The sequence below is a fragment of the Lissotriton vulgaris genome, chromosome 2_1 (genome assembly GCF_964263255.1).
Source record: "Lissotriton vulgaris chromosome 2_1, aLisVul1.2, whole genome shotgun sequence".
Lineage (NCBI taxonomy): Eukaryota > Metazoa > Chordata > Amphibia > Caudata > Salamandridae > Lissotriton > Lissotriton vulgaris.
This window is the reverse complement of record NC_141687.1, coordinates 252,057,535-252,083,645: the sequence shown is the minus strand read 5'-3', so window position 1 is coordinate 252,083,645 and position 26,111 is coordinate 252,057,535.

Below are 26,111 nucleotides of genomic sequence, written 5' to 3'. Positions count from 1 at the left end.
ACCCTATGTAATATTTTAAGCTGCACTAACCTCAGCCTGACTTGGATTGCGACCACTTGTGGGGAGGAAATCGCCTCTTGCCAGTCTTCATCGTCAAGTTCTAGACCGTCTCCGGTCCATTTTCCTCTGAGAGTCAACATCGGAACATCCATGTTATTAATCAATTTCCTATATATTAGGGATAGTATCAGGTACATGCATCATTGGTGCCGTTTGAGATTCCTTATTTGCGAAAATTAAGGAATCGCAATTAAGGAATCGCAAACGGCAATGCATCAAGAAATCGCAAAAGTTTTAGCAATTTCTTAATATTCCTTATTTGCGATTCCTTAATTGCGAATCGCAAATAAGGAATCGCTTACATTGATTCCTATGGGCCTAGAGGCCCATAGGAATCAATGGGAAGGCATTTTCATTTTGCGAATTCGCAATTAAGGAATCGCAAAATGAGAATGCAATTTCAAGGGTGCAGGGGGGGATCGCAAACGGCCGATTTTTGCGATTCGCACCGTTTGCGATTCCAAAATCGCTTGATGCATGTGCCTGATAGTCTTTTCATGAAGATGCTCATCGAGGACTATATCCTCCAGGGGGGAGGCTTCCGGGAGTGACGTGCCACCGGGCTCATGAGTGAGTAATGCTTGGGGAATCTGAAGGTAACGGTAACGCTCGGTGTCTGCCATTTTATATTGCGCTTGCAGTGCCGGAATCGGTTGTACCGTTCCTTCCGCTCAGATGTCTTTGATTCGGGAAATCCCTTTGAAGTCCCATTTATCGAACCCCTTGGACTTCCAAAGGCTATCCAATTTTTCCGAGTGCCACAGGGGGGGTGGAAAGCGTGAGTTTATTTTCCCACTGCAGGTGCATAGTGACGTTATGTCATACTTGTACGGCATGTGCTGTAGGTCCAGTCAGCGGGTATCTACGTGGTTTAGCATATAGCGCTCTAGTATAGTCCCACCCCCGGGAGCAGCCATCTGTCCATGGCGTAACCGGGGTCATCTGGTTATCCATAGATCCTGTGGTTGATTGCTGCTAATTGAGACGCCCATTAGTACTTCTTAAAGTCTGGCAGACTAACTCCCCCATCTTACCAGTTAAGGATCAATTTGGAGAATGCTATCCGTGGTTTGCCCTCCCATAAGAGTTGTCTCTGGAGACTCTCGATTTCCTTGAAATAGGGTGCGGGAACTGGATCCATCGTATTCTGAAGTGCATATAGAAAACGTAGAAGCGCCATCATTTTGAAGAGGACCACCCTGCCTAGCATGGATAGAGAAAGAGATCTCCAATGCACAACATCATTCTTGAGTCTTTGCAGAGATGGGTCCAGATTGCGGGTGTATCAGAGTTTAGAGTCTAGGGTCACATAGATTCTGAGGTATTGGAACCCTTCCGACGCAATCTGAATCGGGCAACCACACGGTATTTTAGGCGGTTCACCCTGTAGGACAAAAACCACCGATTTGAGCCAGTTTACTGTAAATCCCAGAGTACCTTCCAAATATTGCCAGCACATCAAGGAGGCAGATTAAGGAACCTCTGGGATTTGTGAGATACAACAGAATGTCATCTGCATACAGGGATATCTTGTCCCCCCAATTCAGCGTCCACCTCAATCCACGGGTGGACCGATCCTGCCTGATCCAAGCCACCAATGGCTCCACTGCCAACGCAAAAAGGAGCGGAGACAGGCGGCAGCCCTGCCGAGTGCCTCTACTGAGCTGAAAATCCAGGTACTTACAATTATTTACCACCACCCGGGCCATCGTGCCAGAGTAGAGGAGACGAATCCAGCCAATATATTCCTGTCCAAAACCTAAATTGTCTAAGACCGCAAATAGATAGGGCCATTCAACCATATCAAACGCCATAGTGGTGTCTAACGATACTATAACTGCCGGCTCCAGTATGGTGTGCACTCTACTCAATATTCCATGCAATCGACATAGGTTAAGGTCCGTATTACAATGTGGCATAAAGACCGACTGATCTGGGTGTACCAGAGTGGTGATTACTTTGATCAGAAGTATCGCCAATAATTTGGCAAGGACCTTGAGCTCCACATTTAAAAGTGATATCGGCCGATAGGAGGCGCAGCTAGTCCTCGGCTTGCCGTCTTTGTATATGACCATATGTTTGCCACACGCAGGTCGTTTGGAAGCAGTATCTTCCCCCTACTCTAAACATGGACCGGAAATAAGGGGCCAGTTTATTGGAATTCAATTTACACAATTCAATGGGGATACCATTGGGCCCTGTTGCTTTTCCTGAGTTCACTCCCTGGATAGCCTGCCCCACTTTATCGTCAGTTACAGGAGAATCCAGGTATTCTCTGTTTCCATCAGAGAGCGTGGGTAGTCTTATATCTTAACATTTCCGCATTGTCTTCTTCCGTGAACCTGCCAGCTGTAGTATATATGGTACGGTAGTGGGCAGTAAATGTGTCCGCTATGGCCTGTGGGTCTGTTATAGGAACGGAATCAAGCCCCTCTATCTGAGGCACTACTCGGGATGCCCATTCCCGTCTATCTAACCTTGCTATCAGCATTCCTGCTTTGTCTCCGAGCTCATATACTCTGCCCTGGACCTCTCTACTCTGCGCTCTGGCTCTATCTCTAGTGATACTGTGAAACTAATCTTGTTTCAGTCGCAGGAGGTGAAGGCCCTCCGGGGAAACCGCCCAGGCCAATTCCTCCTCAGTTTTAACCACGTCCTCCTCTGCTCTTTCTAGATCAGCCTGCCTCTCCTTCTTCTTCCCCGTTATCAGGGAGAGCGCCTCTACCTGAACAACCGTTTTATAAGCCTCTCATATTGTCTGCGCGGAGCACACTGAGTCCTTGTTTTCTTGAAAATAATGACCTGTGACTTTGACCACGCTGCTACGGGTGCATGGATCCTTCAAATACCATGGATTAATGGGGGCTACCCTACCAACACTCACGTAGTCCCACTCCAACTGGAGCCACACGGGGGAGTGATCTGAGATTCCCCTCCCCAAGTGACGTACCTCTCGAATAGTATGGGCTTGTGCCGCCGGGACTAGTACATAATCTATTCAAGAACAACTGTGGTGTGCCCCCGACACATTTGTAAACTGTGTTCTATCAGGGTTGTGTGTCCTCCACCCATCCACTAGTCCTACTATGTCTACAAACTCAGGGAGCCACCTCTGAGCGGGTCTAATCGCTCGCGGGAGGTCGATCTAAATCCCCGGACATAACAGCATTGAAATCACCGCCCAACACCAGAATACCTAGTGGAAGAGTCAGGAAAATCACACCAAGATCTTTAAAAGTTTCAGCCTGTAGGCCGGGGGGGCATGTATTGAAACTACGTATCTACCTTGTTTATCTATCCACGTGTTTTGTAACGTGAAGGGAAACAGATTTTTGATCAGTATGCCAACCCCCCTCGACTCTGAAGTGAATCCTGCGTGTGCCATCAGTCTATATCCTCCCCTATGCAAAGCCAAACATTTGTTCCTTAGCTGATGGGTTTCCTCTAAAAGGATCACCTCTGGTGCATGCCTTCTGACAAATTGGTTGACCATACCCCGCTTTAATTTGTCCCACAGCCCATTTACGTTCCAGCTTAGCACTCTGACCCCTGATCTTTGTCTATCGCTCGACATCTCTCCTCTGTAGAAGACTACTCAGCTCTGCTATGCTCCTTGATGATGTCGAAATAAACAAACTTGCAAACAATACAAACTCTAAAATGAGAATAGAAACAAACCCCTCCCATCTCACCCCCCCCTGCACCCCTGCTCACGGCGTTCGCCCATCTCCAACTGGCAGAGTTCCTGTCGCCCTACACACCAAACCTATTATATGACTTAAGGTAGTAAAGAGGTGGGAGGCCAGCGCTCCATCTCCCCCTACCCCAACCTGTATCAATTCAAACAAAATTAACCCTTGAAGATCTCATTACGCGTTACAGTGGATGTATGACGGTACAACGCGTACCGTCACAACGCATCCCTTTACCACGCATCCCTTACAACACAAGTCGTTACCACGACTTGCGTTGGGGGTGCGGATTTCGAATAGTATAATTTACTATTCTAACACCAGTCCCCGTGGACCCTAGGGAAGGTATTGGGATAGTAAATTTACTATTTTTAATCCTTTAGCGCCCTCCAGCGCAAGTCGTGGTAACGACTTACGTTGTAAGGGATGCGTGCTAAAGGTACCGCGTTGTAAAAACTTTGTGGTAAACGATGTTTACCGTTACAGTCTTGGTTCACTCTGGGAATAGTCAGATATCCTAACGCTGGACCAACACCCCAGTACCTGGCAAAGTACATTTAGTCCATGAGCATAAGTGCCTGATCCTGTGCTGCTTGCTCTCCGCCTCGGTCCCGTGACCTCGAACCATCGGGGGCGATGGCTGTCGATCCAGTCAGAAGCCAAATCCGGAGTGTCAAAGAACCATGCTCTTTCCTCAATCTCCACTCTCAGACAAGCCGGAAACATCATGGCGGACCTTATCCGCTTGTCTCTAAGTTTTTTCTTAACTGCGAGAAAGTTCCCGCATTGCTTCTGCACCAATTGTGTGAAATCGGGAACGAAAGAGAGGGTAGCATTCTCATAGCATAGGGGGGCTCCCATTCGAGCCGCCTGCAGGATAACTTCTCTGTCCCTAAAATTCAGGACCCTGGCGATCATCGGACGCAGGGGCGCACCAGGCTTTGGCCGCACCAGGCTTTGACCGCCCTCCTGGGACCCTGTGTGCGCGCTCAATGGTGAAGAATTTACCAAGTCCCTTGGGCTTGAGATGCTTTAGAATGAAGTCTTCAATGAACAGGTCATGGGCCGGGCCTTCAGATTTTTCGAGCACACCTAAGATGCGTATAATATTGCGTTGGCCCTCCCTTCGTAGTCATCTAGTTTACGCTCAATCAGTTCATGGAAAGATTTAAGGTCTCGCACTTCCTGCTGGAGCTGCGTCACATCGTCCGTCAGACTGGCTGTCTTTATGTCCAGTTATTTGACCCTTTCATTGACTTTGGTGAGATCCGCGCATATGAGATTTACTTCTATGGAGACTGTGTCCCGTTTATTGCCCAGCGACTCCATTTTTTGCCCTAGGGATGCTATGACCCAATCTATAGCCGCCATTACATCAAGCAAAGTCAGGTCTGATGCTGGGCCCAAGGACTCTCCTCCGGCCGAAATGGTGTGCCTTGAATCTGTTGGAGAACCCTTGGGCAGCGTGTATCGATCCAATTTATTGGTCTGGATTTGCCTCATTCCCTTGTATGTCCTAGATTGATGTTTTTCGGTGTCCGGGTTGGTCGCCATTAGTAGATGGTCTCTCAGCGTACACCAGTGTTGTTGCCCCTTGGATCTAGCTGCAGAATTCACTCACCGGCTTTCGCGTTGCAGGCCTTCAGCATGACCACTTGTCCTCTGGGGTTAGCCTGTATGATGTTCACTGGGGGTACACGGGTTCGTCTGTGCCAATGCGGACCCGTAGCTTCCTCCGTCACCCCAGACCGTCTGATACTGTGTGGAGTTGGTGTCCCCACTGACCCAAAACGGCTGCCCACGTGCTGCCCCTGTTTCTTAGTGAAGGTCCTAATCAGGGGGAAGGGCCCGCTCCTCTCGGACCCCCCCAGTAGTAAAAATCCGGGCTGGATCTCCGACCCTTGTCTCACAGCCGCCACCTCCCGGCTTAAAGAATATTGCTGGGGCCCTCCATAGTTAAAGAATAGCCTCCGGGGGGTGTCCCCACCAGTAACAAGACCCCTCCAACCCCCCGCGCTCCACCGCGGGTCTGCTGCAGTAATCACAGGCCAGCTTCTATGACCTTGCGCGCGCCAGAGACCGTCCTCTCAAATCCGGCAGTATTTCCTCTCTTGTGATAGTATGGAAGGTGGGGGAACGTAACGGTCCCTCACTCACCCCAGTCCTGCAGCCTGCCCCAAAATTGCAACGTCTCCTGGGCTCCAGTGCTTGCTCAGCCACTGTGAGGAGCAAGCGCGCGGGGGGCCTCTCAAGGCACCACTGCCTGCCCCCTCCGCCTCTTACATGCCACCGCGGCTGACTGCCTTCGTTTCTCCCAACGATCCTGGCATGACTGGCGACTTCCGGGCCGAGTCCCTGTTGTTGTATCACTCCGCGGCGGCCCCGATTTCACGCTGGTCCCCGGCTCTGGGCTTGGCACAGGCCTCAAGTTACGGACGTCACATCTCCAGCCCCCGACGTCGCAGGAAGGTCGGAGTTGCCACAGGGTGTGCCGCTCCCACTCTTCTGTCGATCCCCAGGCTTCCAGATAAGGATAGCTGGCAGGATTTTGGACTTGGGGGATGGTTACGGCAGAGCCGAGATCTTACGCCACCATCTTGGTCCGGCGCGTAGCTCCTCTTCTAAAACATTATTATCTTCAACATTATAATCAATATTAAATGCCATATTTATACTAAAGGCCATATTTATGCTTTTTCAGGGCGATAAGAATAGCAAAAACCAGCGTTCCTCCCGATGCACCAATCCAGCGTTTTTCTAGCTCTATTCATATTTGGGGGAACTTCTGCGTTACCAATGGTAATCCCTGATCTGATGGTTTATGCACCACAAGACTGCTGGGCATCATCAATCATTTTCCCAGCAAGTGTCCGTCATGCACTGAATAACAGAAATGGGCATGGAAAATGTTGAACAGCACCCACGTGCACCATGGCAGTGTCCTACATGTATGAGGCATTTGGTCAGGAGCAAAATAAATCCGGCATTCCGGCTTTGGGAGCATGTTTTCTTAGAACAAAAATGCTTTGCTTGGCTGGAACTTTAAACATGGGGCCCATTCCGCAAACATTGCTGCTGTGAAGGGATCAGCCATTATGTAGGAGTGTCATATGGATACTTCATTACATATATTGCGTTAAGTTAGCATGAGTGTATTACATGTTTAAACAGCCGCTTTGCCTTCGGCTTCAGTTTTGCACACGACACGTACTTGTTGTTGTAGCTTTCACCCTAGAAGCGGTGAGGTGTTTTATTTGAGAATAATATGTTATTCCTATGCTATCAGCTTTGCCTCGTACACTTGGTACAACTGTCTGCACACTGAGGGCTGCACACTCTAAGATTAACCTAACACAAGGTTGCTGGGAAGTCTGATCCTCGCACCACATTAGACATTAGACATAACACAAATAATGTTGATGCCAACATTTTGGGCTCTACGCGGGTTTAAGATAGAGTTACACGGAATGAACGTAGACACTTGGTGCTGCGCATGAAGAGAGCTGGTAGCGGTTGATGTGAACTGCTCCTACTGACATTGAGAGGTATGGGGTCGCCCTGCTAAAGCCCGAATGAGACCTTCTTAGATATAAAATAATATGCTAGATAGGGTGCGCGAAATATAGGTGATATAGATTTCTATAGGTTTTGCATTATATCATGCTAGCACCTTTTGCTTACTATGGATTAGTGACTATGCTGCTGACTATGGTTTTTATAATCTGCATTTTGGTATTATACAAGATACTGCGTTTGAGAACTTTGCATTGAATAATAAATATTTCAAACTTGCACTTGTGTTCTTTGACTCTCAGTTTTGGTTTGAAATGATTATATAACGAAAGAGTGTTCATGTGTTCCACGACTCCTGAGGTATTCTAAAGATCATGTTCTGGTTTGTCTAATACATGTATCATTCCATAATGATCCATGAGACACTGTAGCTAGCTAGGTAACGAGATTACTGACACTGAGATGAGTTTTTGGATCATCCTAACTCACTGAGGTTCTAGATCTCTATGCACAGTTCTGTGGGAGAACGGAAACCCTGCTACAGGAGTCTTTTTTAGAAGAGCGGTCCCCACCAGGCAGTCATTGTTAACAGCCAGGGAAAACTTTGTTTCCTTTTCACAGGTTACAAAATACCGAAGAAAGTCATTTTCTCAATGGTTTAATAGTCCCACTAAAAGCATATAAATTCAATTTTAGTTTTTACAGAAAGGAAAAAGGTACAAGGACTATGCAGTTTGATGATGGCATTTCCGAGTCCAATTAACACAGCAAATTTTGGTGACAGACAACAGCCGACACGTATTTCGTCACTGAGGTGACTTTTTCAAGCCTGTATAGTAGTAAAAAACATTTGTTGAACTACATTACAACACCTATATTACATTTGCTGAGTTTAAAGTTGCTGACTGCCCAACCTACACTGAGTGTCATAAAAAAAAGGCATCTGTGTGAAGGCCAGAAAGTGCGGAAAAACAAACAAGCGGATGGTAGACCAGTAATACCCAAGAATATAAGGTAGATATGAAAGGCATGCAGATAGAGTGGTAGGAAAGGATCCCTTAGGTCTGCATATTGGCAAGAAAATTTGATCCAAAGCTTATATATAATACACATTAATTGGACCTATGTTAGCATAGAGTAATAGGTTTTGTATATGAATCTTTTACCCGATCAACTTCAAATGGAGTCACAATTTACTTTTGCCCTTCTCTTCTTTGGTAATGCACTTTAATATTCAGACTTTCAAACAACATCGCATAGAGAAAAAGGACACTATGGGGCCAATTTTGTCCGACATCGACCTGGAAGTAGGACCGACCTCCTATTGGTGGTCCCAAAACAGCAAGTGGGTTGCGACCAACACTGTTTGGTAAACAATCCTATTCTTTATAATGGGAGCATGCATTACGAATGGAATGCATGCTCTTATTGTAAAGAGCAGGGGTGCAGTTCATCCTTGCCACTGGGTGCAGGGATCAACAGGGGGCACCATAGGTGCCCCGTGCCACTTTCCGGAGGCCTTGACCCCAGGGGGCCCCGCTGGGGGCCCCCAAAGTCAGATTCCCACAGCCTTTCTGTGTCTGAAAGGCCGGTATAGAAAGGTAGTGGGAATCTGCCATTGTAATCACAGGCCCCTTTCTGAATGGGCCATTCGTAATTCCTGTTTGGATTAATTTCTGACCGACTCCATCAAAATCGAATCTAGAAACAATTATTTTTCTTTTTCGAAAATGTAATTTCCAGTTCATAAGAGATTGCAATACTTTTTTAACATCAGACCTAGGGACTTCTTATTCTAAGTGATTTGTTTTTCTTGCTTCGATTTTATACATATACCAGCCAAGATTGACACCCAGAGGCTCTTGGGACCACTTATTTATCTACACACCATATGTCTCATACATCACTATGTACAACATCGTTTGTGTACGTAGAACGTTAGACTTTCTTTTAGAATGTATCCCTTTTGCTGCTAGGCCTTCCCCCCGTGCTAAACCCTTTTTTGGCTATTTGGGGGATGTCGCGCTTAAGCCCCTGTAGCTTTTTTTCTACATAAGGTATCCATGTCAAATTTGTGTTCTTTTCTTCCAACATCATGGGGATTCTAAAGGTAGCCTGGGTTTGTGGATTCCTTTTGAGTGAACCCAGAAATTGCCCAAAATACAGCTCAATTTTGTTTTTTTGGAGAAAAATGGAGAAAAAGTGCTGCAGAAGAAAGCGTCTGTTTTTGTCTCTGCAAATCGTATCGACAAAGGGTTTGTGGTGCTGAAATCATCATCTTCACATCTTTCAGGAACAGACAGATTTTTGTCAAAAAACTAAAAACTTTTTCACAGTTTTGGCGTTTTACTGGGACATAGCCTTTTTTGCTACTTGTTGTGCTTTCAACCTCTTTCCAGTTAGTGGTAGAAATGTGTATGAAAGCAATATTAGATCCTGGAAAGCTATACATTTCTGTAATGTAGACAAAATTTTGAATTCAACAAGTGTTTATTTGTGTAGATCCTTCAAGGTCTTTTCATAGAAAGTAACCATTGAAAATAAGAAATATTGAAGATGAGTTTAGGGCATTTGTGCCAACATTTTCACCTGTAACTTCTTCTAAGTATGACATAGTTTTTAAAGCAATATACCATTATATCTGATGGACCCTTCTGGTTGTGGGGATATATAGGACTTGTAGGTTCACCAAGAACCTGAGGAACCCAAAGTCAATAACTCATTTGATAAAATTTAAAGAGTGAAAATAGGCATCAAGGACACCAATGTATTTCCGAAATGGGAACAAGATACAGAGTTTAGAAGCAGTAGTTATTTGTACATCTCCGAAATTGTGGGTACCAATACTGGCATGTGAATTATAGGACATTTTTCAAAGTGACTTCTTTTTTACACATTGTCTTACATTTGGAAGCCAGAAATGCATAGAAAGTCAATAGGTAATAACAGTTGCAGTACAATTCTGACTTTACCTAAGTCTCCCGATAACAATGGTACCTTACTTGTGTGGGTAGACCTTCTGCCCGCAACAGGAAATGGCCCAGAACGCAACGTGGACACACTACATTTTTACAGTGAAAACAAACCCTTTTTTGCAAAGTGCCTAGCTGTGGATTTTGAAACCTAGCTCAGTCGGCACCTAGGGAAACCTAGCTAATCTATACATTTTTGAAAACTAGACACCCAGGGGAATCCAGAAGGGTGTGACTTGTGTGGCACTCACCAGTAGTTTCTGTTACTCAGAATCCCTTGCAAACCTCAAACTTAAAAAAAAAATGTCCTCACATTTATGTGATGGAAAGTTCTGGAACTTATACAAAAGCCAGTGTAATCCCTGACGCCTAGTGGACTCCATCCCCCCCAGGGGGCGGGGCAGATGAGGGGCTATGGCCCCCATATGCCTCCTGTGGGGCCAGAAAGCCTGTGGCATATTTTGGGGGGATGGTGGGGGGTAATGTCATACCCATTCTGGGCAGCCCCCACCCCTGAACTTTGAAAAAAAATAATCCCTGGTGCCTAGTGGGCTTTCTGCCCTCCTAAAGTCTAGGGTGCTTTCGGACTCCCGAGGGGGGCAGAAAGACTGGATATGCCACTTTCTATGGGGGAGCAAAGGCCCTTGCCCAAGGGGTCGCTCAACCCTCCCTGGGGCCTAGTGGTTGGAAATCCCTGGTGTCTAGTGGGCTTTCTGCCCCCGGGGGAAGCAGATAAGGGGCTATTGCCCCAATATGCCCCGAGGGATGGGCAGAAAGACTGTGGCAAATTTTTTTGGGGTGGGGTCATTGACATGCCTATCTGGGCAGCCCCCACCCCTAGGAATACATTTTTTTTAAAACTAAGCCCTGATGCCTGGTGGCCTTTCTGCCCCCCGGGGGCAGATCAGTGGCTATTGCCCCCATCTGCCTCCTGGGGGGGGCAGAAAGACTTTTGCATTTTTTGGGGTGGAAGGGTGGGGGCATAGGGTTGCACATTCTGGGCAGTGCCCACCCCTGACCCAAAAAAGTCATACCTGACGTCTAGGGTGCTTTCTGCCCCGGAGGGGGGGGGGGGCAGAAAGACTGGATATGCCACTTTTTATGGGGGGAGCAAATGCCCTTGCCAAAGGGGCCGCTCACCCCTCCTTGGGGCCTACTGGAGTGGATCCCTGATCCCCAAGCAGGGATCCACTAGGGAAGGGTACCATTAAAAAGGGGAGATTCTCCCCTTCCAACTATACCTCTCCCATATAATTTGGTGCTTGTGGCTGAGATAGCCCCACGAGCACCGAAACAATGACACTGAAACTAAGTTTCATTTTAATTTTCAATGAAATGATATCAGTGCGCCATGCACGCAATGTTCATTACATTGAAGAAAGAAAAAGCCTCAGGCGGCAGGGGAAGCCCTTCCCCACCTCCTGAGGCAAAAATAAAAAAAGGAAATTCCACTGCTGTCTGTAGCAGAGGCATTTTGTGCACCTGTGCACATGACGGAATAGTTCTGTCATGAGCACAGGAGCACTGGTGCTCATGACGGAATCATTCCGTCATGAGCACCAAAGGGGTTAAGTATTAAGACCTACCACAGCTGGTGTATCCTTTCTTCTTTCTACTCTTTGTATCAAATTTATTTGCCGATACGCGGACCTAAGGGATCTTTTTCTACCACTCTATCTGCATGCCGTTCGCAACCTTAAATTCTTGGTTATTGCTGGTCTACCATCCACTTGTTCATTTTTTCTCACTTTTGGGCCTTCACACAGACGCCTTTTTTTTATGACACTCGGTATAGGTTAGGCAGTAAGCAAATAGATACTCAGCAAATGTAATATTGGTGTTGAAATGTTGTTCAAAATATGTTTTTTACTACTATACAGCCTTGAAAAAGCCACCACAGTGACAAAACATGTGTCAGCTGTTGTCTATCACTGAACATGGCTGTGTTAATTTGACTAGGATATGCCATCGTCAAAATGCATAGGCCTTGTAGTTTTTTCCTTTTTGTAAAAACTGAAATAAAAGGAAACAAAGTTCTTCCAGTAAACCTCACAAATACATGTTACTAAATATCATCGAATGACTGGAGTGCTGGGGTATACTTCTTCAATTATATTGTACCAAAAGTGCATTGTCTGTTGTGTACTCACACCTAAGGTAAGTAGGGTGTGGTATAAACCTGAGTGACACCATTACTCAAACAGTTAATGTTTACTTGAGCTGTTTGCATTACATGCCCACTAAATGTGCTTTCTTTACGAGGTGAGATTCTTTTCCCATTGGAACCCTTTTTTATGTTATATGCTAACAGCCAGGGAGATTTCCGAGGTCTAAATATAGCTAATTGTCAACGGCCATGGGGGCAGAGGTACTACCCTCCAACAACCTGGCAGACTGATAGGCTACATACTTTAGCATAAGTTTGACAGTAAATGTAAACATTGAAACGTGTGTGGGATCTGACAATGATCTTTTGATGCATTAGGTTATGTGCATTTGTGTTGAGCCTACTGATATTATTGTGGCATGTTACTGCCTTCTCTAGGCTCCTTTTCGAACTGTTATGGAAACACCATCAAATATTTGTGTCTAAAGAAAATTGGTGTCTGCTTGTGTAAGATTAGTAGAGAGTTTGTTCAATGTTCATTTTAGAAATCATTTTTGAGAGACTTTCTTTTGTGTTTTATATGTACAGATTAGTGCACTGCATGGCTCATCCATTTTTAGGTTGGATGGTCAAATGTACATTTTCTGGGTGGTCTAAGGTGCTTTCCATATATACAACACAATCAAGGAAGATAATTGTGATGCAGCATTGAGTGCTTGATAGTGTGCAACATTTATTATAGGCGACCTTATCGGAGTGGTTATAGGGTGTATCCCTAATTGAATGGCATCCCAAGTCGAAGAAAAGAGGTGCCGATAGGGTGGATTGGGGATGGCCAGTTAGGGATCTTAAAAGTTTGTTCTGGCCCAACACTAGCGAATCCAAGTTGGCATATCCCCACAGCTCTGTCCCTTACAGGATTGAGGCACCAATTTTGGTATTATAGATCTGTAGCACAGGAGCTATAGGTTTAGTTTGAGAACATCTATGCTCCTTGAGCAGGGCGCCTGAAAGTTGAGCATGTCTAACAGTAAGGCAGTCTATTTGTTGCTTCCAGCTTTGTTTTCTGTCTATAGTTACCCCCATGTAGGAAAATGTTGCCATTTTCTAAGGCCCCTTCCTTCATTCTAACTTCACTGATGACTTTGTTGGTGTTTTGTTGGACCATGTACTTTGTTTTGTCAACATTGACAACAAGATCATGGTCCACACAGAGCTCCTCAAATCTTGAGAGGGCACGTTGGAGGCCCTGTCTCGTTTTAGAAAGAATAAGAGTGTAATCAGCGAACATTAGTACTGGTATCTTTGTCCCAGCTCGATTTGGGGAATCCGTGAGGAAGTCCTAAAAGTATTGCACTACCCCGTTAATATATATTGAGAAGAGGGTGGGTGCTAAAACTCACCCCTGCCTCACACCCTTCTCAACCGGGAACTTTTCCGTGATGCTACCCGCTGTATCCCATCTAACCTGAGCATAGTTGTCCGTATGTGATTTGACAACGAATTCCAGGATGTCCAACGGCATACCCAACTTTAAAAGAGTGTGCCACATCTTAGGTCATGGGACCAAGTCAAAAGCTGACTTGAGGTCCACGAAGGCTGCATATATAGTGCTTCTCCCCAGGGTTACAGTGCGCTAGTAAATAAGGATGAACCTTAAGACCTGGTCCACTGTACTGGTACATTGCCGGAACCCTGCCTGAAGGTCAGAGAGGATATGGCATTCCTCCATCCAAGCTTGCATTCTACCAAGCACCACCCTTGCGGATATCTTTTGAATGCAGTCAATCAGGCTTATCGGCCTATAATTTCCCAGTATTGAGCGATCCCCTTTTTTAAAAATAGGAAGAATTACTGCTCCTGCCCAGGTACTGGGCATCGCTGCACCCTTAGCGATTGCGTTCATTAGGAGCTGAATATACGATGCTCAGGAATCCAGATCTTGGAAGAACAGGTCTGCGGGGATGCAGTCAAGCCCGGGAGCCCTACCTTTGGGGACCTGAAGAAGGGCATTTTCCACTTCTTTCTTAGTTATGCATAGAACTGGGATACATGACGGCATTACAAAAATATCTTGAACATCTGAATCACAAGAGAACTGGCCTTTATAGTGATGGACCCACTAGTCTTGCTCCACATAGTTAATGGGAACTTTCCTAGGATGCCCGCTCACCCACTTCACCAGATGCCAAAAAGCCGTCATATCTCTCCCCGAGCATGCATTAAGTAGTTCAGCCCAGTGGTCTTCGTCACAGTCCCTTTTGGCCTGGGATTGCACTGCCTTGTATGCCGACCTCTTCTCTCTTAGAGTGTCCCGTTCTTTAGTCCTAATTGCTGCCGCAAGGGTGCTATAGGCCGTACGACAGGAGGAATTATAACAAATTGCAGCATTGTGATACGGGGATTTAGGCACTTTTTTTTTTTTAAACAAATTTTTTATTGACAGATCGCACACATAGTGCAGCACCCCGCACTCCGGAGTAAACTGCCCATCAAATATACAGCATCAAAGAATTGTCAATCCATACAGTGTTTTGGGTTCAAATGTTGCATCAAACTTAACAGGTTCTCCCCCCCCCCCCCCCCATCCCCCAACACCCCCTGCCCCCCAACTCCCCCCACCCGGATCCCACCCACCCCGGTCGCACAACATCGTCTCACATTTCCTACAACTCAATCTGCGTTCTAATAGAGTGTACACACCTTCCGTTTGGCCCTTTTATACCGCTTCCCGATCAATCTCCCGTTACACTGGAGGCTCCAGCCACAGGTCCCAATAGTCTGCCCATCTCTTCCATATCTTGTAATGCTTTAGTGGGCACCCTCGGGCCACAAAGATTGGCTGTTCCAGCCCCATACAAAAATCAAGTCCCTTCTTCCACACCAAAACCGAGGGAGCTCGGGGATCCTTCCATGCTTTGGCTACGTCTCTCTTGGCCAAGGTCAGGCCTAGCAGCAATAGATGCCTCATGTTACCCCCACCCTTTCCAAGACATGTAGCAGGCCTTATTGCGGTGTGCGTGGAAGCTCCCACCCTAAGACCTCGGACATACAATCCCACACCACATTCCAGAACCTGGCCAATGAGCTACAGCTCCACACCGTATGAAGCAATGTCCCCACCTCCCTGCCACACCGGAGACAGTCTGGGGACGCAATGAGGCCAGCCCGCCACAACCTCTCCCTTGTAAAGTAGACTCTGTGCAGGTATTTAAATTGGATGAGCCATGCCGTATCGCTATGGCCGCGCCTCTAGGGGCCACCAGCACCTCCCGCCAGTCCTACTTCTCTAGTGCCCCTACATCCCTCCCCCAGGACTCCCGGAGCTTCAGCAGTGTGGTGGAGCAATGTATGACCAATGTTTGATATATGCAGGATATCTTTTTGTCCCCAAGTCCCCCATAAAGACCTTAGCTTCCAGTGGACTAAATTCTGGTAGGGAGTCAAGATCCTCCAGGCTTGGTGCAATCGCATGACGGTATTGCAGGTATTTAAAGAATTGGGACCGGGGCATATCGTACTCTTCGCACAGGTCCTGGAAAGGTTTAAGCGTCGTTCCTGACATTACATTTCCTAGGGACGAGATTCCGATATCATCCCAGCCCCTGAAGCCCTGGAGAGACGCCAGAGCAGGTAGACATCCATTATGCCACAACAGGGTCTACTCAGTCAGCTTGCCCCACCATCCCATTCAACGTAATGCCTGCCTTCAGATCTGAAACATTACCTGGGTGGCCGGCGGCAACTTCTTCCGCAGCTTTGTCGCGTATAGGACCGTATGTAGAGTGTTAGAGCCCATAAGGTGTCGTTCCAGAGCGTATGCCGGGTTACCCCTATCTCCATACCACCATTCATTAAGGACCAGGAGAGGAGAGACTTGGCAGTATGAAAGAATATCGTAGGTCGCCAAACCCCCATCATATGTGGACAGAAAACAGGTGTGCAGCGCCACCCGCACCGCTCCCCCAGCCCAAAGAATCTGCCCCAGAGCCAAGTCAACCTGCCGGAACCACTGGGGTGAAATCGGGTATGGGTGATTCTGTCGTTGATAAAGCAATCGGGGAAGGGCCACCATTTTAAAGATGGCCGACCTACCATAAATAGTAAGGGGCATTCGGGACCACGTCTTCATCTCCGTCCAGACCCGATCCCAAACCGGCACCAGGTTGCGCTCCCAGGATATCGCAGGAATATCAGAGATGAACACTCCCAAGTATTTAATACCCTAGGCACTTTTTTATTTTAAATAATAAAAAAACTTTTAAGTTCATTAAAAAGGTGCTCATGTGCCTGGCCGACTCTATCTAAATGTGCCTCATGCGCAGCATCAGCCTGGAGAATAACTATAGCATTAGCTTCCAATTTACTCATTTTATTCACCTTCTCTACATTGAAGGCACCTTAGCCCATTTAAGGCGTCTTGTGTCATTTAACAGTTGTCCTTCTACGAAATCTACACATAATGACGGGCCTTCTGCATGGTTTGAATTCAGATGCCGCAGAGAGAGTAGTAAAGGGTTATGGTCGCTTTCTGGTCGATCGTAGGCCATAATGTCTAGCAGGTTGGGCCAAAGCTCCTTATTAATATTAAAATAGTCTATACGACTGGTACGTTGCCCCCTAATATATGTCGGCATCCCAATTTTATCTGATTTTGTACGACTGTTAGCTGATCTCAACCCGTGTTCCAGGCAAAGTACTTTTAGTTGTAGTGCTGCGCTAGTCCACTTTTTTATTGGAGGAAGATCCAAGGGGGGGATCACCCACTGTTCATCCTCCTCTACACTAAACTCATATCCTCGCAATCCAAGGGTTCATAGGTACAATTAAAATCTCCCACAATTAATATATTGTTCTGACCTCTTTGATTTATTAAAAAAACATCAAGAAGGGCTACAATGTTTGAGGCCTTCCCACCTTACAAGCCCCTAGAGTAAACATTAATAAGTAAAATATCTGGGACATTTCCCTGTGATAACCTAACAATGAGAATGTCCCTGGTATCAATGTAAATCTCCTCTAACTTATATTGATAAAGCTGCCTGACCCAAATTGTCAGTCCCCCTTTATGTCTACCCCGATCACCCTGTTCAGCTGTTTTGGTGAAGTTCATATAACCTGGGCGAAAAACCTGATCCACTGCCCACGTCTCTTGGAAAAATATAACGCCTTGCTCATCAATAAATGAGGAACATTTAATGGAGGCTCTTTTGTTTACAAGCCCTGCAATATTCCATGAAGCTAGTTTTAGGCCAGTACTATCATCCATGGGAACTCTAGTTCTTAGCTGAGGGTCTGGGCCACACCCTGTCACATGAGGATCAACAACGTTTGTAATAGAGTTACCTAAGTGAACCGTACCATAGTTGCGTACCCTACTACTTCCAGATGAGCCCAAATTTGTACTCTGCATTGACCCATGAGTTTCGTGGGAGGGTGCCCCATAGCTTTTGATGGTGCCCAATACATGATCGCCCTCATCTAGGTCAGCCACTGGAAATAAGGTCTTTTCATGTAAAGATGAAGGACTCAGTCAGTCTATGTCCTCCAAATTTGTAAAGGACTCAAATCTGTTGTAAGTAGGTACATTGTACTCATACATTACCTGAGCATGAGTTGTAGCCCTATGATCAACCCTTCCAGATGTCGATGTGGGTGCATTTCGATAAAAAAAAGTAGAATATTAATACCTTCCCTACTCAAATACCTTGTTCCAGCCCTATCAAGAATCGTTTTCACTATTAGACGGGACCCAAAATTCGACACCACACAATCACCTCTACTAGTTTTTGTTGACTTCCATATCCAAGAGATCCTACGAGTCATTTTAAATTCCTGGAATAGATAACCACCCAACCCTGTTTTGGTATTCAAAAGGTGGAGGGCCTTGTTCCTAAGTGAAACCCAATGTTCCTCAGTACCAGGTTGTAAGGGAGGTACATTAGACAGTATAATAGTGTATGGCGTAGCATCCTGAGGTAGATTGAGACAATCGTTGCCATTGTGGCTACCCAAGCCTCCCCGGATCATTCCTTTGTTTTTACCCCCAAATGGTTCCCTCATAGAGCTGGCCTTTGATTGTAAGACAAGCGTACTACCTGTATTTTCAGGGGGAGCTTGTGCAACAGCATTAGTACCGGCACCAGCAACAATGGGGGGCAGATTTAATACAGGGGCTGTTGCTAAGGTGGAATCAATAGAACCACTAAACGTTCTATTAGATGGAATAGGTTTTGGAAAGGAAAGCTGGTGCTCAATTTTGCTCAATCTAGAGTCAATATCTGAGAGTTTGGTTAGTAGAGGTTTAAGCATTACCAGTAGTTTTTCTTCAATTTTTAACTAAAGTACGATCTTCCAGATCACATGACACCTGCCTAGGACAGGCCTGTGAACTGATATCTATTGGGCTAGATGTGCTTGAAGCTGCGACCTCGTGGGCATCGCCTTTCTTACCACGAGCCACCCCACTAGTTTTTGCCACTTTACTGGCCTGATGTTTAGTAAGTGGCAAACCACTGGCTTTCCTTTTCTTAGCTAAGGCAGTGGTAGCGCCCTCCCCTTCCTTTGCCTGGGTTAACCGTTGCTGGCGAGTAAGAATCTTAACTGGGGATGAGGGAATGGGGGTAGGGACCCTGACTATAGTTGATGGGTCATCTAGTAGTGCTACTGGTGACATAGGGGCCAGTTGCGGCATACATTTGGCAGATGGATCCGAGATTAACAAGGGACCAGCTAGGGAAGCCTCAGTGGAGGCTCGACAGGGATCTAAAGAGAGTCTGCTTTTGGTAAGCTCGATCTCGTGGATAAGAACAGATTCTGCCCTCATAAGGAATGCCTCTAGCTTTCCTACAACGCCTGAACCCCCAACACCCTTATAATTGCCCTTACTCATAGTTAACAACTATCAGTGTAAGCAATTGCTAAAAATAATAATAAATAGGCAACGATTCAGGTTTAAAGTTCAAAGCCGATAACCAAGTCCTTGGAAACACAGGTAGTCCAATGAAAGAGGGGTGGCCCTGCCCTGCCTCCTCCTGGCTTCGACGGCGCTGCAGGAGCCCTGTTGCAGTTTTAAAGCGCCTCCTGACGCTTTGGTGGTGACGTGATGCTGGAGCCAAAGAGGAATACTGGGAGATGTATTTCCCTTCCTCCCGCGTCGGGCGCTGGCTGGTTGCAGGAGCTAGTGGTGCACTAGCGGGCCGTTACAGTCTCCAAGGGCTGTGGCTGAAATCTGTGCAGCTCAATATGGCAGGATTCGTAGTGGCAGCAGAAGAACAAATTATATATTCGGGTTGAGCGCTATCACACTTGCTCATAAACCTAAATCAGGACCTTGATGTCTTGATGTCTTGATGGTTCTGGTGTGTCTACCACAGTTTAAAGATATGCCTAGTTAGTGCTGTCAGAAAAAAAGCATTTTTATTTATGTGTAAAACAATTGTGTTTGTTTATATAGTTGAGGGCCACGATATATATATCAATCCAATATCCAATATAATGGGCAATCAGAAGTATATCTGGTGGCTGCTGTAAGGACTATATAAACAGAGCTGAGTGAGTGGAAGTGTAGTATGAATTCGGTCTGGGTGGTATGTGCCTGAGATTAGTTAGACTGTCAGACAGAGCTGCAGTATATTCCTGACTATAATTAAGCACTGTCTCTTGAACTGGTCGTTAGTCATATAGAAGAAAACCAGTTAAGAGCATTTTGCCTATTTCTAGGGGCTCTAAGGTTTACCAAAAGAGGAGAAAGATTGCAGTCCTTGGATCCAGTCCTAGAATAGTAAGAGATAATATACATCATGAGCAAGTTGAATTGGCAAGGCCTTGTGTGGGTCACAGTACAGAAATAATAGGAGGTTGTGCACTGGATAATTGGGGTTCACTGATGATGAGTGGTTTTCACAGTACTTAAGTCTTCAGTACATTACTGAAGTGCATTGACCATGTTTTACTGAGTGACAATAAGCACTGGGGATAATCATGTAGACAGCTTTTGAGTTTGAAGTATTTTATTTTGTTAATGGAATTGTGAGGATAATGTGAACAGATGTGTGTTGGACGCATTTTAATTACACTACTCAAATATTCTGCCCGCAATGTTTCAATGCAGAACGTATATACAATTCCTCAGACATCATTTAACCAACACATTTAAATATTGCTGGCTCAAGACTATTGTTACAATCCAAAAAATAAAGCAAGCAAAATTAAAGTACAAAAAAACAGTCAACCAGATCTTTCTGAGATGTGAAACCCAGATTTCAACAAAACCATAGGCGGGCAACTAAAAATATCCATACAACTGGCTGGTGCAAAATGTTGAAATCTGCTGGGAAATTATCACAATCTTGATATATGAGGTTTAATAAAATGGCTATACTTTTCATATGTGATGCCTGCTAATATTTTGATACAAAAGGGGGTGGTGATGGACGGAGCATCTGAATCAATCAAACACTCACACCCAGTCAAAAGATCTGGGGTTAATCCATCACCGTTCTTTAGCCCACTCTGCCACCCGAGTTCAGACATGGCTATATGCAAATCAGTCTGACCCTGTGCCTCATGGGAACAGTCCAGCCCGAACTGCCAAGCCATGTCTTCCCTGGACCGGAAACAAGCTTCCGAGGACCGGTTTCTGGCATTCCAGCCGTACTTCAGCCCGGCTTGCTTGAATCCAGTGGCAAAGTGAGCAAGGGACTCACGTCTGAGCATACCCTGCCACACTTATGGCGGCCAAAAGCAGTACAAAAGGGGGTGGTGATGGCGGCTTTTGGCCGCCATAAGTGTGGCAGGGTATGCTCGGACTTGAGCCCCTTGCTCACTTTGCCACTGGATTCAAGCAAGCCGGGCTGAAGACAGCTGGAATGCCAGAAACCGGTCCTCGGAAGCTTGTTTCCGGTCCAGGGAAGACATGGCTTGGCAGTTCGGGCTGGACTGTTCCCATGAGGCACAGGGCCAGACTGATCTGCATATAGCCATGTCTCAACTGGGGTGGCAGAGTGGGCTAAAGAACAGTGATGGATTAAACCCAGATCTTTTGACTGGGTGTGAGTGTTTGATTGATTCAGATGCTCCGTCCATCACCACCCCCTTTCGTACCGCTTTTGGCCGCCATAAGTGTGGCAGGGTATGCTCAGACGTCTACAAAGAATCTGAGCAAGGAAGGGTCCCCCATCAACTGCATGCTCCTAAACTGCAGATCAGCTTCTAAACATGCAACCGAACTAGCAGAATCCATCCTCTCCCACAATATAGACACAGCATACATCACGGAGACTTGGCTCAACAATCTCTCCTACCCTAGCTTGGACATGCTGGTGCCTCCTGGCTTCAAAATGATCAACTAAGACAGAAAAGTCCTAAGAGAAGGAGGTACAGCAATCATACACAAGAATAACATCTCTATTACTGAAACTGCCACTTGCCTGTACAGCTCCTTTGAATGTCTCACAGCCAACATCAAGACAAGTGACAACAGGCCTACACTTTGCCACCTCCTGTATCACCCCCCATGCAACACCACCGCATTCGGAGAACGTCTCAAACTCAAACAACACAATTTTTGGTGACCTCAAACTAAGGTGGAATGAAACAAATAGCACGCTAATTTAAACCCTAAACAACCTCCTACAAGAAAACAATCTGACCCAACACTGCTTAGAAGAAACTCATCACAGACGAGCAACCCGTGGCGCAATTATTGCCCGAAGCAGTGCAATTACTATCAACCACATCCTTCCCGTAGACTAATCTGACCACAACATCATTTTATTTCACATCAACCAATCGATCCCAACTCAACACCCCGCGCAGGACCCCCCCAAATGGATTAGAAACACAGCTTAGATCCCTCGAGCTGAACTAGAAGAAAGGGTAAGCTTGCTCCTCCCCAACATCACTGATCATCTCCCCACTACTGAACTCACCTTTCTCTACATCTCAAATATGACGCTCATCCTGGACCAACTAGCTCCTCTGAAACTAAAAAAAGACAGGAGCATTCCATCCAGATCATGGTTCACCACTGACATCAACAAAGAAAGAAGACAACTAACAGCCTCAGAAAGACTCTGGAGGAACATACCCACGGTCATCCACCGCGATCAACTCCAAGCAGCCCGCAGGAGGTACAAAAAGCAGATAAAGAACAAAAAAACATAATTCTTCTGCTCTGCGCTAGACAACGCAAAAAACAGACCTAAAGAGCTCTTCAATATCATCAGGAAACAAACCTCCAAGCCTGTTGCCTCCCTAATTCAGGCATCCAAAGAACTGTGTGACAACTTCGCCCTCTTTTTAAACGACAAAATCGCCAAGATTGATCTCTCACTAGGCACCAATCACATCCCCTCCACAGAGAACCCGACGCTTGAAACGAACAACAGCGCCTCCAAGAACCCCCCAAAACACTGGTCCTCCTTCATTCCAATTCAGGAAGCAGAGATAGTCAAACATATCTCCAGGGCTAAGCACTCATCCCACGCCCTTGATCAGTGACCCCCTCAACTGACCAAGGACATGAAGCTCGTCCTAGCCCGGCTATGGTGCAAGATCATAAACAGCTCCTTGAGATCAGGAGTCGTACCAGACTGCCTCAAAGTCGGTCAAGTCACGCCAATGCTGAAAAAGCACGGCCTATGCACTAAGGATCTGAGGGGCATATGTATCAAGCCCTTTTGCCATTCACAAACGGGCCGATTCTCAGAATCAGCCCATTTGCGAACGGGGAAAGGTCTTTTGGGATGTATCATCCCAAAAGGGCATCGCAAATTAGAGAAACGCAAAATTGCCATTCTCCATTTTGCGATTATATTTAAGGAATAGCAAATTGCGATTCCTTAAATGTGATGTAGAATGCACCTACGTTGTGCAAATTTGGCATAAGTAATCGCAAATTACCAACAACTAACAGTTGGTCGTAATTTGCGAATTGTTTGAAAAAAGCACTTTTTAGCTTTTTTCAAAGTGCCATGTGCCATACATACATGCCCTTAGGGCATGTATGTGAGCCACATGTGCACACATACATATTTCAGGTGTGCAACAGGGTGTCCTTTTGACACCCTGGCACCCTTGAAATTGCATTCTCAATTTGAGATTCTCTAATTGGCAATCGCAAATTGAGAATGTCTTCCCAATTCATTCCTATGGGCCTCCTAGCCATGGGAAGTATTCCTTAATTGCGATTCTCAATGTACTCATCGCAATTAAGGAATGCCAAGAAATCGCAAAATATTTGCACATTTTTTATTACAACCCGTTTTGCGATTCTCGAATAGCGGTTCTCTACAACTCGCTATTTGGGAATCGCAATAACAGTTTTGATATATATGCCCCTCAATAACTTCAGACCTGTCTCAAACCTACCTCTTCTGTCCAAAATCCTGGAAAGATGTGTACTTCCACAATCGACCCAACACTTGGACAACATCAACCTTCTAGATCCCCACCAAACGGGCTTCAGAAAAGGCAGCGGCACTGAAACTGCGATCCTTAATGTCATAGATGATTTACACAAGTCACTTGACTCGGACCAATGTTGCCTTCTCATTCTCCTGGATCTATCGGCTGCATTCGATAGGGTTGACCACAAACTTCTCATCAAGGTTTTACAAAAAAGGGCAGGTCTTGAAGAGACGGTCCTACACTGGTTCTCCTCCTTCCTACACAACAGCTCACAAAGAATAAAAATCAAAAACTTTGAGTCTGACTTTCACCCCGTTAACAGGGGTGTTCCACAAGGGTCAGTGCTCTCTCCTCAGCTTTTCAACATCTACATTGAACCCCTTACCACCCTACTCAATCCAGCATCCCTTTCCACCTATATGCTGACGACACACAGATATATCTGGGGAAACCACCCCATTGATGACATCCAGAGACTAAACGCCACGCTCAGAGAGGTACAACATTGGCTTACAAGCAATCATCTAAAACTCAAACAAGAGAAAACGGAAATACTCCTCATCTCCAGCAAAGAAGAGAACCCCCAAATTACAGAATGGCTCAAAGCTATTGAAGCTCTCAATGGTAACCTCACCCTGGCGGAATCGGTAAAATCTATAGGTATCACCCTAGACCCGAAACTGGACATAAAAAAACACATTACAAGATCCGCTAAAAGTGCCTTCCTTAACTTGAAGCTACTGCACAAAAAAAAACCCTTCCTCCCGCCCTCGGACCCTCCACAAGCCACCTAAGCACTGGTGCTGTCCAGACTCGACTACAGGATTGCAGTCCTGGCTGGTACAGTAAAATCCCACCTCGCCCCCCTCAAAAAAAACTTCAATGCAGCAGCCAGAATGGTCACCGGAACTAAGAAATTCGACCACATCTCGCCCGCACTCAGAGAACTAAAATGGCTCCCAGTTGAAATGCGGGCCTGCTTCAGAACAGCCTGCCTCATGCACAAAGCCCTTCACACAGGAAAACCGGAATACCTTGCCACCAAACTCAAAAAGGCCGGCCAGCCCAGGAACCTCAGGAGCTCCAATACTCTGCTACTCATACCGCTGAAAACATGCAAACAACAAAATGCGGCCAGGTCGTTTGCTGGTAACGCTTCCAAAATCTGGAACTCCATCCCCTCCCACATCAGAACAATCCCTTCTTTTGCAAAATTCAAAAGCCTGCTCAAAGTCCTCTTCCTCGACTACTCACTAGCGAACTGATAGGATCCACGGAAGTATCTTAGCCGGCACTCCATCTGACTTTAACTCTTTGTCCTGTGACACTGACATCCTCTACCCCTGGACCTCTTCTGGAAATCCTATCTCCTGCCTCCACCCTGAACAAGAAAACTTATCAGCTACTTCTTCTGTGTGACCTGCACTCTTCATGTTGTGTTTGAACTCTACCCGTCGCGAATCTCTGTGTTCTACTATGATCCATGCACTGCTTGTTTGCATATAAGTTACTTGTTGTGAAGCGCTCTAATACCCTCTGGTCCAGCTAGCGCTATATAAAACTCCTAAAATAAAATACATTTTAAAAAAAGTAGGGATGCAGAGTGAGGAACGAGGATGTGTTAAATGGATTCTATAGAGCAGGATTTGCCTCTCTCTGATTCTGAGCAGTGCTGTCTAAAATAATGCATTAACTCAGTGTAATATTAGGCAAATTAATCCATTTTGCACACTGTAGGTGTGTAAATACAGGCGCTTGACTCTGCGCTCAGCCAGTGCAACCTTCATGATACGGCCCCTGGTCGTCCTCTTAGCTAACATTATTTCTGTGACACTGCCTGAAGATTCCTGTAGAACCTGGTCTAAAACCCACGTGCAACACATCAGAGCTCTCAGACTCAAAGCAGCGTTAATGGTTAATGAGAGGAAGCCCAGAGTGGAGCCGCCTTTTTTAATTAAAACTGCACACTTTCCTAATGATGATATCTTAATGAGTGTTTGAAGAAGAATTCTTGTTAATAGCATGCTAAATGCTGAAAGCTGTTAGTGCATTTAATGAAAATATGACAAACTGAATTCTGACAGACAACGTCCTACCAGATGGCCCACGGCGGCTGTCGCTGTGTTCCTTTCACCGTACCTGTGAACGTGTAAATGTCCTTGAAAAATAGACATAGGCACATTCTATTCTATAGTTGACATTAAGAGATAATTTTAGACAACATTTCTCTTGATGTGGCCTCATTCTGTTATGTTATGTTATGTTATAGTTAATTTATAGCGCGCATAGCTACTCAGTAGAGTATCCCAGCGCTAAGACAGAAAAGAACAGATGCAGGGGGAGAAAAAGAGAGAG